This window comes from Bos grunniens, chromosome 15, assembly GCF_055505025.1.
Source record: "Bos grunniens cultivar Pamir isolate PY7600 chromosome 15, Bosgru_T2T1.0, whole genome shotgun sequence".
In the NCBI taxonomy this organism is placed as follows: Eukaryota; Metazoa; Chordata; class Mammalia; order Artiodactyla; family Bovidae; genus Bos; species Bos grunniens.
This window is the reverse complement of record NC_141179.1, coordinates 1,189,647-1,200,319: the sequence shown is the minus strand read 5'-3', so window position 1 is coordinate 1,200,319 and position 10,673 is coordinate 1,189,647. Positions and strand designations below refer to the sequence as shown.

At 36.7% G+C, this 10,673-nt stretch overlaps 1 pseudogene across 1 annotated transcript; it reads right to left on the bottom strand.

The window, feature by feature from the left end:
• Positions 1–246: 246 nt before the first annotated feature.
• On the bottom strand, positions 247–1,276 carry LOC147357228 (olfactory receptor 4C3D-like; annotated as a pseudogene). The gene has a single exon (XR_015142469.1). The product of XR_015142469.1 is annotated as an olfactory receptor 4C3D-like (transcript).
• Between the last annotated feature and the right edge of the window lie 9,397 nt (positions 1,277–10,673).

The window sequence follows — 10,673 nt, the reverse complement described above, 5'->3', positions numbered from 1 at the left end:
AGTTGTTTTTTCCATTGCTTATTCTGAATCCAATAACACTAACTTGGAAACCTCAGGAAAATATATTAAAACTTACCAAAATGCCTAAAAAATGCATAGTCAATATTAAATAATCAACAAATGTTAGTTTCTGGGTGTTATATTTTGGTCAATGATGGAAAAAATTCTTAATTGTCTCCCATAACTAACAACATAAATAATTGTCTCTATTATGTAAATCATTATTCTCTTGGCATCATGAGCAGCCTAAGTTACTCTCTTCTTCAACAAACTCCTCATGGCATTTTTCACGTCTGTGTTTCTCACTGTGTAAGTGATAGTATTTAATATGGGAGTGAGAATTCCATAAAACACTGTCACCACCTTGTCTGCAGGTTAGTGGCTGCAGGATGTGTGTGAGCGAATATACAAGGAACAAAAAAGAGCACCACTTCTGTAAAGTGGGAGCCACATGTAGAGAGGGCTTTTCGTCATCCTTCAGAGCTATGGGATTTCAGGGAGCTCAGGAAGATGATGTAGGAGATGAGAAGCAGGGAAAAAAATAAGCAAGGCCATGTCCCCAGTGTTAGCTGCCACCACAATTCCAGGCCTGTAGGTGTCACTGCAGGAAATTTCCAATAGTGAGTAGAGATCACACATGAAGTGATCAATGACATTGGTACTACAGAAGATCAAATCTGCTGTGAAAAGAATCTGCTTGGTGGCATGCAGGATCTCCCCAATCCAGGCCACCACCACCAGGAGCTGACAGAGCCCCTGTCGCATGATGGTCATGTAGTGCAGAGGTTTGCAGATGGCCACATAGTGGTCATAGGCCATGACAGTGAGGAGTATGATCTCTGATGCTCCAAGGAAGTGTCCCATAAAGAGCTGACTCAGGCAGCCACCCCAGGAGATGGTTCTCCTCTTGTACAGCAGGTCAAAAGTCATTTTAGGGGTGCTGATGGAGGTCAAGGAGGCATCTAACAAAGACAAATGGATGAGAAAGAAGTACATGGAAGGTGAAAGCGTGGGGCTGAGGGAGATGGTGATGATGATGAAAAGATTGGCCAAGATGGTGAATAGGAAAATGAACATAAAGGCAACAAAGAGTATTTTCTGCAAGTGTGGATTCTGTGTGAGTCCCAGGAGAACAAATTCAGTCACATTGTTGGGAAGCCTGAAGAAATCCATTTAGTAAGCAGCAGGTTCCTCGGGCCTCAGTTACCTACAAAGGAATAAAGAATGATACCTATTAATCATGAAAGGATTGTGTTCTAAACTTCTTAGGAAAAAACAAAAACAAACAAACCAAAAAAAAACAAAACAAAAACAGTCTATTCACTGTAACTGTGGGGCATTTCCTTAGCACTTTGCCCCAGTACTTATTTCAAGTCTTATTTTCTCCATAATGCTTTCCATCTCTTCAGACACTTAGCCCCTGTGTCATGTGAAACACCTCCAGAACAACATTTTATGTGTAATTTGCTGAGAAAACACTGGGATGTCTACATGAGATCTGAATTCTCATTCTAGTTCTCACTCAATGTAACTCTGCAAAGCTTCAGAGTGTCCCATGCTTCTGAGTTTTCCTCTGTGTCTGTGCAGTCACAAATTATAATTCTCAGATGTAACTTTCTAAGTTTACAATCATTTCAAAGTTAAGAATTTTTCCCCCTTCCATGAGAATTTACATTTAAATTCTCAGCTCTAAAGTGGATGGAAAGGCGCCATCAATAATTATATGTTATAAGAAGGGAGTTTAAGAAAATGTGTATCAGTCATTGGGAGACACTCTACCTGGTATCAACCAGAACACATAAACTATCCCATTGTTTCTTCACTTATCTCTAGTGCCTGATATGATATCTGCAGTGTCTGAAAACTATTGTATGGGTGCTCAGTTGTGTCCCACTTTTTTTGACCCCATGAACTATAGTCTGCCCACCAGGCTCCTCTGTCCACGGAATTTTTCAGGCCAGAATACAGGAGTGGGTTGCCATTTCCTACTCCAGGGGATCTTCCCCATCCAGGGATTGAAGATGTATCTCCTGCATCTCTGCAGTGGCAGATAGACTCTTTACCATTGCACTACCTGGGAAACCCCTGAAATCCGTTAGGTGATGAATAAATACTTAGTGAATTGCCATTTGCCGTGAGTAAAGTATGACTGCTTCCCCTGACCATAAACCTGTGATAAATTCAAGTGTTCTTTTCCCCCTGCTCTGTTTACCATTAGTCTCGACTTTATGAGAACCATAAATATTTGAAAGGAAGCTGTACTCCAGTTTAATAGTTCCTGACACACTATTAAATATGTGTAATAAATATGAATACATTTAGTTATCTCTAGGAAAGAGCATGTTAGTGGGTTATTTTACCTTCAATTTAATTATGGTGTTTGTTTATTGTTATTTAGTCTTCAAATTTGTGTTCCACATACAGTTTAACATATTCAGTAAATTTACAGCTTCTGTAGATGTGGACGAACAACTCATGTAGGTGTTAAGTACACACAGATCTTTCACACAGAAGATATCCTTATTTTCAAAGTTCTGAAAATAAAAATTTTATGTGGAAAACAGAAATAAATAGATTGGTAGGTAAGATAGAAAGTTAACCTGCTACACTTAAACATGTATACACAGACTAACACAAACACAAACGAAATCTTCTACTTAAGTATCTATTATATGCTTACTCATACAACAAATATTGTGTATGTTAATGTATGTTTATTCACACAATGTCATGCATGAAGAGTGTCCTAGTTAGATGCCTTTGACACCTGAAGTTTCATTACCAAACAGCACCAAGTTGTCCATCCATGGTAGGAATGGAATTCCCATCCCTTTATGTTTCCGCTGCATACAGACTCATGTCTTCTCCCAACTTCCCATGGTATTCATCTCACTGGTCCTAGGCTACCGCATTACCATTAATAATAGAATTAAAAATTTGGGGAACATTTTCCAAATAAAATAGAAGAGAAAACATAAATGTAAAATGTACTCTGCAAAACATATGTCTTTCTTTTCAAAGATAAATGGATAAACTTTTATTTTTTAATTATCTGGAGAAAAATTTTATACCTATGTAAAAACTATGCAGCAGCTCCTTTGCATTTTATTGTTTTCGGGTTGGATTCCCCCAACAGAATAGAAAAGGATATAATATACTTCCTACTTAATAAAAATTTTTGAAATAAACATGAAAAAGTATAAACCACTTTTCCATTTTTCTTTGGCTCTACAATATTCATTCTAAGAATAAACCCTGACAGAAAATACAGGGCTTTTACAAAAATATATTTAAAATATACAAAAAATATATTTATAAAACATAAAAATATATTTAAAGGACAAAAATAATTATGTTCAACACAAATATTAAGAGTTGCATAAATTTTAGAAACAACACGGAATGTTAAAAATTGGAGAAATGGATAATTAAATGTAGGGCATCACTTTGCTTATTGTGTAGATTTTTTAAATTGTGCAGTATCACTGAAAGATTCTTAATTTGTAATATAAAGTAGAGAAAGTCTAGATGCGAATTTGAATTGCATAACTATTCTAATTATAACTAGTGTATTACTCAAACTATGTTTAAATATATATTAATAAGAAAAAAGGCCCAAAACTTTCTATTTCTGAATTAATGATATTATATATGTGTCTATCTTTCTTAAAATTTTGTATGCTGAAAATGGGATTTCGATTTCAGGTGAAGATAAGTGGTGATTACATGATTTGTAAGATCCATTTAAACCCCAAAACCTATGATTATACAATTTCCTAGAAAAAGAATCTCATCTGTGCTCACATATATGTGACATGGATCCATGTCCAGGGCTTCAGGCAGCTCTTAGTTCACTGAGAAAAAAGCGAAGTTGTGAGATTTTAAATTGTCAACTAGCTCAGCTACAATAAGTATCTTTGTTGATGTATAAATGATACCTTTGGATGAGCCTTAAAAGTACTACCATATATTTTGTTTGTAGGAAAATCTGTAGTTTCTTAGCTGTGGCTAACAGGACCCGCGAGGTATTCCACCATCACTAGCAGACCTTTCCAAGTACTCAATTACTTCATGTAAATTAACTGAAGAGCACAGGAGAACTTTTATAGAACCCATCTTTAATTTTGACCTCCTCTTGTGTCTACAAGAAGACAAAACACTATCATAAGAGTAAGAAAATAGTTGAGTATTTATGAATTTAGATATTTGATAATGTGTTTATTATGAGGTCTTACTATTTAGTATTATACAATTTAAACATCTGTGGGCAACTGATTTTTATATTTTATTATAATAATTATTTTTAAATTGATTTACTATTCATGCTAATCATAATTTTAAAATATTGCTTTCCTATATACATTAATTTATAATTATAAATCCTGCTGCAATATTGTCATTTCACACCACCAGGTAAAGTGCACTGTACTTCTTTGAATTAGTTCTTTCCTGTGTCAGTTTTGGAATTAAATTAGCATGATAATGTTGAAGGTAATTCTATTCTTCAATTATACTGAGATATGTTGAAATGCACTTATTGAAGCCATTTAAATTAATTGTACAATATTCATATGGAATATGAAAACTAGGCAAAAATATTCACAACTTATAACAAGGAAATATAAGACAGGAAAGAAGAATGTCATTTGACAAAGAGAAATAAGAAGCCAGGAGACCAAATCTTGGACCAGGATCCTTATCTAAATTATTTTACAAGTGAAGTGACATGACACATTTTTGCTACCACCTACTGTAAGGCCCATTACAATTATCTATGTAAATAAATAAATACCAATTTGATATTTGAAGTAATTTTATCAATAAATTTAAATAAATTCACCTCAGAAATATTTCTGTATAGATCAGCACTCATTTGGCATGTTTGAATATGTTTGCATTACTAAGAAGAAAAATATATTGTACCTAAAGCTTGATTATAGGGGTTTCCCTGTTGGCTCAGATGGGCTAATAATCTGCCTACAATGACAAAGACCTCAGTTTGATCCCTGGGTTGGGAGGATCCCCTGGAGAAGGGAATGGCAACCCACTCCAGTATTCTTGCCTGGGAAATCCCATGGACAGAGGAACCTGGTGAGCTACAGTCCATGGAGTCGCAAAGAGTTAGACACTACTGATTGATTAGTATTTGAGCTTCCTGGGTGGCTCAGGTGGTAAAGAATCTGCTTTCAATGTGAAGACCTGGGTTGAGACCTCTCTTTGATCCCTGGGCCTGGAAGATGCCCCAGAGAAGGAAATGGCTACATACTCCAGTCTGCTTGACTGGAGAATCCTATCGACAGAGGAACCTGGCAGGCTACAGTAGTCCAATGGGGTCACAAAGATTCGGACATGACTGAGTGACTAACTGGTTGGTTGGTAAAGTTCAGTTGGCTCCAGAGAATGTGAGCAGCGTGTACAATGAAAGAAAAGAGTTTTAAGAAAGTGAAACTATTTGATCAAACTTATATTCACTGGGCTCTCCAATATTAGGGTGCGCAAATAATATTTGTGATGTCAGATGCTGAAGACAGTTGGGGAATTTAAAATTATCTAAACAACTATTAGTGATATGGATTTTCCTGAAGTGTCATCATGAAAATTTCATGGACTTGTATTTACATTTGGAATGAAAGTCAGACCAGAGAAATAGCATGTACTGACAAAGTTATCATTCCCAATCTCATTAAAGATTGAAACCCATTCAGAATTGTCTGTTAAGTAGTTATCCAGTCTCTATTTAAATAGCTACAGTGCTGGGTAGAGAAATTGATTTATAATCTCTACATGTGTCTATCCAACTCCCCAAGCATGAGAACAACATAGAAAGGAAAGAGAGTGGAATCAGTTCCAAATCATAGAAGGTTTCCATGAAGATATTCTTCAAAAGAAGTGTTCCTGGAGCTATACCAGGAAAGTCTCTTTCTGGAATACAAGTTCAAGGATACAGAGATTTAAAATTACAAAGACAGAAACTAAGATTCTCAAAACTGAAGGGTAAACCAGAATGAAAGCAAGATAAGTTATATATGGATCTTATTATCGTTGATCAGAAATTAGTTGAAGGATGGTTCGATTTTTGCTGTCAGGGACTAATTTCACAAAAACAAGGTAGCTGCTAAAGTGTTCTTATGGGCAGCTTCATGCATTTCAATAGGTAGACAAACATATCCTCAAAATAACAAAGCCCTCAGGAGCAGAGATTCTGTTGTTTTAGTCCAATCCAAGGAATCTTTCATCACAGAAGACAAGGACATCTCCAAAGTTTTTTTTATCAGGAATGGAAATGTTTTGGGGAGGTGAACTGTCATCTCGTAACTCCTCCAATTTTACTTCTAATTGAAGTAGAAGCAAATAAACAGTATTTATGGCAATAAACATATTGTTCTGGGTAGAATTACAGAACTGGGAAACACCTTTCAATTTACCTAAGCAAAGTGCTTGTAGAAACAAGGAAAGCTGTTTAAGGTTATAGAAGATGATGGCATAGTCTGAAAGAAAACTAATGTCTCCGGATCCTGAAGCTAATGTCCTTACTCTCCATCACATTTTCATGACAATATATTTGATAAATATTGTTATGATTTCTTTTTTTTAATTTATTTTATTTATTTATTTTTATTTTTAAACTTTACATAATTGTATTAGTTTTGCCAAATATCGAAATGAATCCGCCACAGGTATACATGTGTTCCCCATCCTGAACCCTCCTCCCTCCTCCCTCCCCATACCATCCCTCTGGGTCGTCCCAGTGCACCAGCCCCAAGCATCCAGTATTGTGCATCGAACCTGGACTGGCAATGATTTCTTTTTTGTAATTTAGCAACTATTTCTTTAATTTTTTCTTAGTTTAAAAAAATTTATTCATGTGTTGTTCATTTACAAATTTGTGTCAATTTCTACTACCTAGCAAAGTGATTCAGTTATATATTTACATATATATATATATATGTACAGTCATTTTCATATTTTTTTCCAATATGGTTTATCACAGGATATTGAATATAATGCCCTTGTTTTACAGTAGGACATTGTTGTTTATCTGTCCTATATATAGTAATTTGCATTTGCTAACCCCAAACTCCCAATCCACCCCTCCTCAACACCCTTTCTCCCATGGCAACCACAAGCCTGTTGCCTGTTTGTGAGTCTGTTTTTGTTTTATAGATAAGTTCATTTGTGCCATATTTTGCCAAGACATTCCACATATAATGATATCATATGGTACATATGGTATTTGCCTTTATTTTTCTGACTTATCTCACTTAGCTTGATAATCTCTAAGTTCATCCATGTTGCTGTAAATGGCATCATTTTATTCTTGTTTATGGCTGAGTAGCATTCTAGTCCATTTCTTTCTTAATAAAACCTATGGTACCATGAAGTGTGAGATTGGAATTTTCTGTCAAAAGAGGAAATATACCTATTATATATATATATATATATATATTCCAAAGTGTATATATATATATATGGCATATATCACCCCACTCCAGTACTCTTGCCTGGAAAATCCCATGGATGGAGGAGCCTAGTAGGCTGCAGTCCATGGGGTTGCTAAGAGTCGGACATGACTGAGTGACTTCACTTTGACTTTTCACTTTCATGCATTGGAGAAGGAAATGGCAACCTACTCCAGTATTCTTGCCTGGAGAATCCCAGGGATGGGGGAGCCTGGTGGGCTGCTGTCTATGGGGTCGCACAGAGTTGGACACGACTAAAGTGACTTAGCAGTAGCAGTATGGCATATATATATATATATATATATATATATATATATATATATACACATACACACACACATTTGTATCTTGTTAGCAGACTTCATTTAGAAAAAAGAACCAAAATTAATTTAAAATAAAGTCTCATAAGTTTGGCACTTGTTTAGCTGAGAAATACTTCCTTTGATCAACTGTGGAATAATGATTCCTGGTATATGTATATATTGTGTGTATATATAGTATTTATTTAAATTACTATAAAGTAGAGGTTCTGATGAAATGTTTGTTGTCTTTGATATCTTTTGAAACTTTTGAAAGTATCAAATTTGGATTTAGAAGGATGCAGATCTGAATACTAGATTTTTCTCTGATATTGGGCAGATCATTGAACTTCTTTGAACTTCATTGCTTTTCATCAGTGAAATGGGAATCAGATTAGATCAGATCAGATCAGTCGCTCAGTTGTGTCCGACTCTGTGACCCCATGAATCACAGCACGCCAGGCCTCCCTGTCCATCATCAACTCCCGGAGTTCACTCAGACTCACGTCCATCAGGTCAATGATGCCATCCAGCCATCTCATCCTCTGTTGTCCCCTTCTCCTCCTGCCCCCGATCCCTCCCAGTATCAGAGTCTTTTCCAATGAGTCAACTCTTCGCATGAGGTGGCCAAAGTACTGGAGTTTCAGCTTTAGCATCATTCCTTCCAAAGAAATCCCAGGGCTGATCTCCTTAAGAATGGACTGGTTGGATCTCCTTGCAGTCCAAGGGACTCTCAAGAGTCTTCTCCAACACCACAGTTCAAAGGCATCAATTCTTCAGCACTCAGTCTTCTTCACAGTCCAACTCTCACATCCATACATGACCACAGGAAAAACCATAGCCTTCACTAGACAAACCTTTGTTGGCAAAGTAATGTCTCTGCTTTTGAATATGCTATCTAGGTTGGTCATAACTTTCTTTCCAAGGAGTAAGTGTCTTTTAATTTCATGGCTGTAGTCACCATCTGCAGTGATTTTGGAGCCCCCCAAAATAAAGTCTGACACTGTTTCCACTGTTTCCCCATCTATTTCCCATGAAGTGATGGGACCAGATGCCATGATCTTCGTTTTCTGAATATTGAGCTTTAAGCCAAGTTTTTCACTCTCCTCTTTCACTTTCATCAAGAGGCATTTTAGTTCCTCTTCACTTTCTGCCATAAGGGTGGTGTCATCTGCATATCTGAGGTTATTGGTATTTCTCCTGGCAATCTTGATTCCAGCTTGTGTTTCTTCCAGTCCAGCGTTTCTCATGATGTACTCTGCAAAAAAGTTAAATAAGCAGGCTGACAGTATACAGCCTTGACGAACTCCTTTTCCTATTTGGAACCAGTCTGTTGTTCCATGTCCAGTTCTAACTGTTGCTTCCTGACCTGCATACAAATTTCTCAAGAGGCAGATCAGGTGGTCTGGTATTCCCATCTCTTTCAGAATTTTCCACAGTTTATTGTGATCCACACAGTCAAAGGCTTTGGCATAGTCAATAAAGCAGAACTAGATATTTTTCTGGAACTCTCTTGCTTTTTCTATGATCCAGCGGATGTTGGCAATTTGATCTCTGATTCCTCTGCCTTTTCTAAAACCAGCTTGAACATGAGGAAGTTCACGGTTCACATATTGCTGAAGCCTGGCTTGGAGAATTTTGAGCATTACTTTACTAGCGTGTGAGATGAGTGCAACTGTGCGGTAGTTTGAGCATTCTTTGGCATTGCCTTTCCTTGGGATTGGAATGAAAACTGACCTTTTCCAGTCCTGTGGCCACTGCTGAGTTTTCCAAATTTGCTGGCATAAATATAATAATAATAATAAAGATAATAATAATTTCTTATCTAAAATTACATTCCTATTTAATAACATTCTAATGACACTTTTTGTCCTTTGTATTCCTTATTCTATATATAACAAGGTTTAAAACGGCAGTAACGAGAGTATAACATACTGCTATGGCTTTTTCCTGGGAAAAGTAGCTCCTGGTTGCAGATACCAGTAGACAGGGCTTTTTTTCCCCCCTTCCTGAAAAGCTGTGAGTCCTCAAGGAGCACAGGATGACAACTTAGGATACCAACAATATTATAAGAGTGATTGCATAGATACTCCTACAATTTTGAGCAACCAAGAGAACAGCAGAAAAGTATCAGTGAACACAAATTGTTTCAGGAGGACATTTTCACACATGAACTGATACATGATATTGGGGCCACAGAACCAGATCCAGAAAGTGACTAAGATCCATCCAGTTGAGTGGAGAAAGCCTATTACCCAGCACAGCCTCTAGGAGGCAGCATGGAATGTGGCTCTTGATGGTTACACAGTGCAGGGACATCCATAAGGAGGACAATCTCTGAAGCTCCTGAAAATTAAAAGGTCAATAAAGAGTTGTTCCATGTAGCCACTGAAGGAGAAAATTTTGAATTAGAGAGCGAATCAGTTAGCATTTTAAGATCTATTGAAGAGGAGTAGCAGGGATCCATCAAGAACAAGAAGGCCAAGAAGAAACACATCAGGGAGTCCAAAGTCTGGCTACCGATGGTAGTCACCACAGTGAGCATGTTGCCCATGACAATGACAATGTAGGGGATAATTAGCAACAAAAATAGATCCCTCTGCAATAGGGGATTCTATGTAACACACATTAGAATGAATTCAGTCACAGTCGTTCTGTCTTCTTTCATTTCAATGCTCATTATGAATTCAGAAGTGGAGAATTATCCTGTAAAGACAGTATTTTTAATACCAAACTGATAAGAAAGTTATAATATGGGTTTTAGGTAAGTCCAAAGCATTTTAGTAATAGATGTTATTTCTTCCATGGTATGTAGGAGGACCAGAAACATACTATATTTTCTAGTTTATGAAAAGAGTGAACTTCTGAAGCTATTTTATTCAGCATATTATGTGCAAGCATGCTAAGTCTCTTC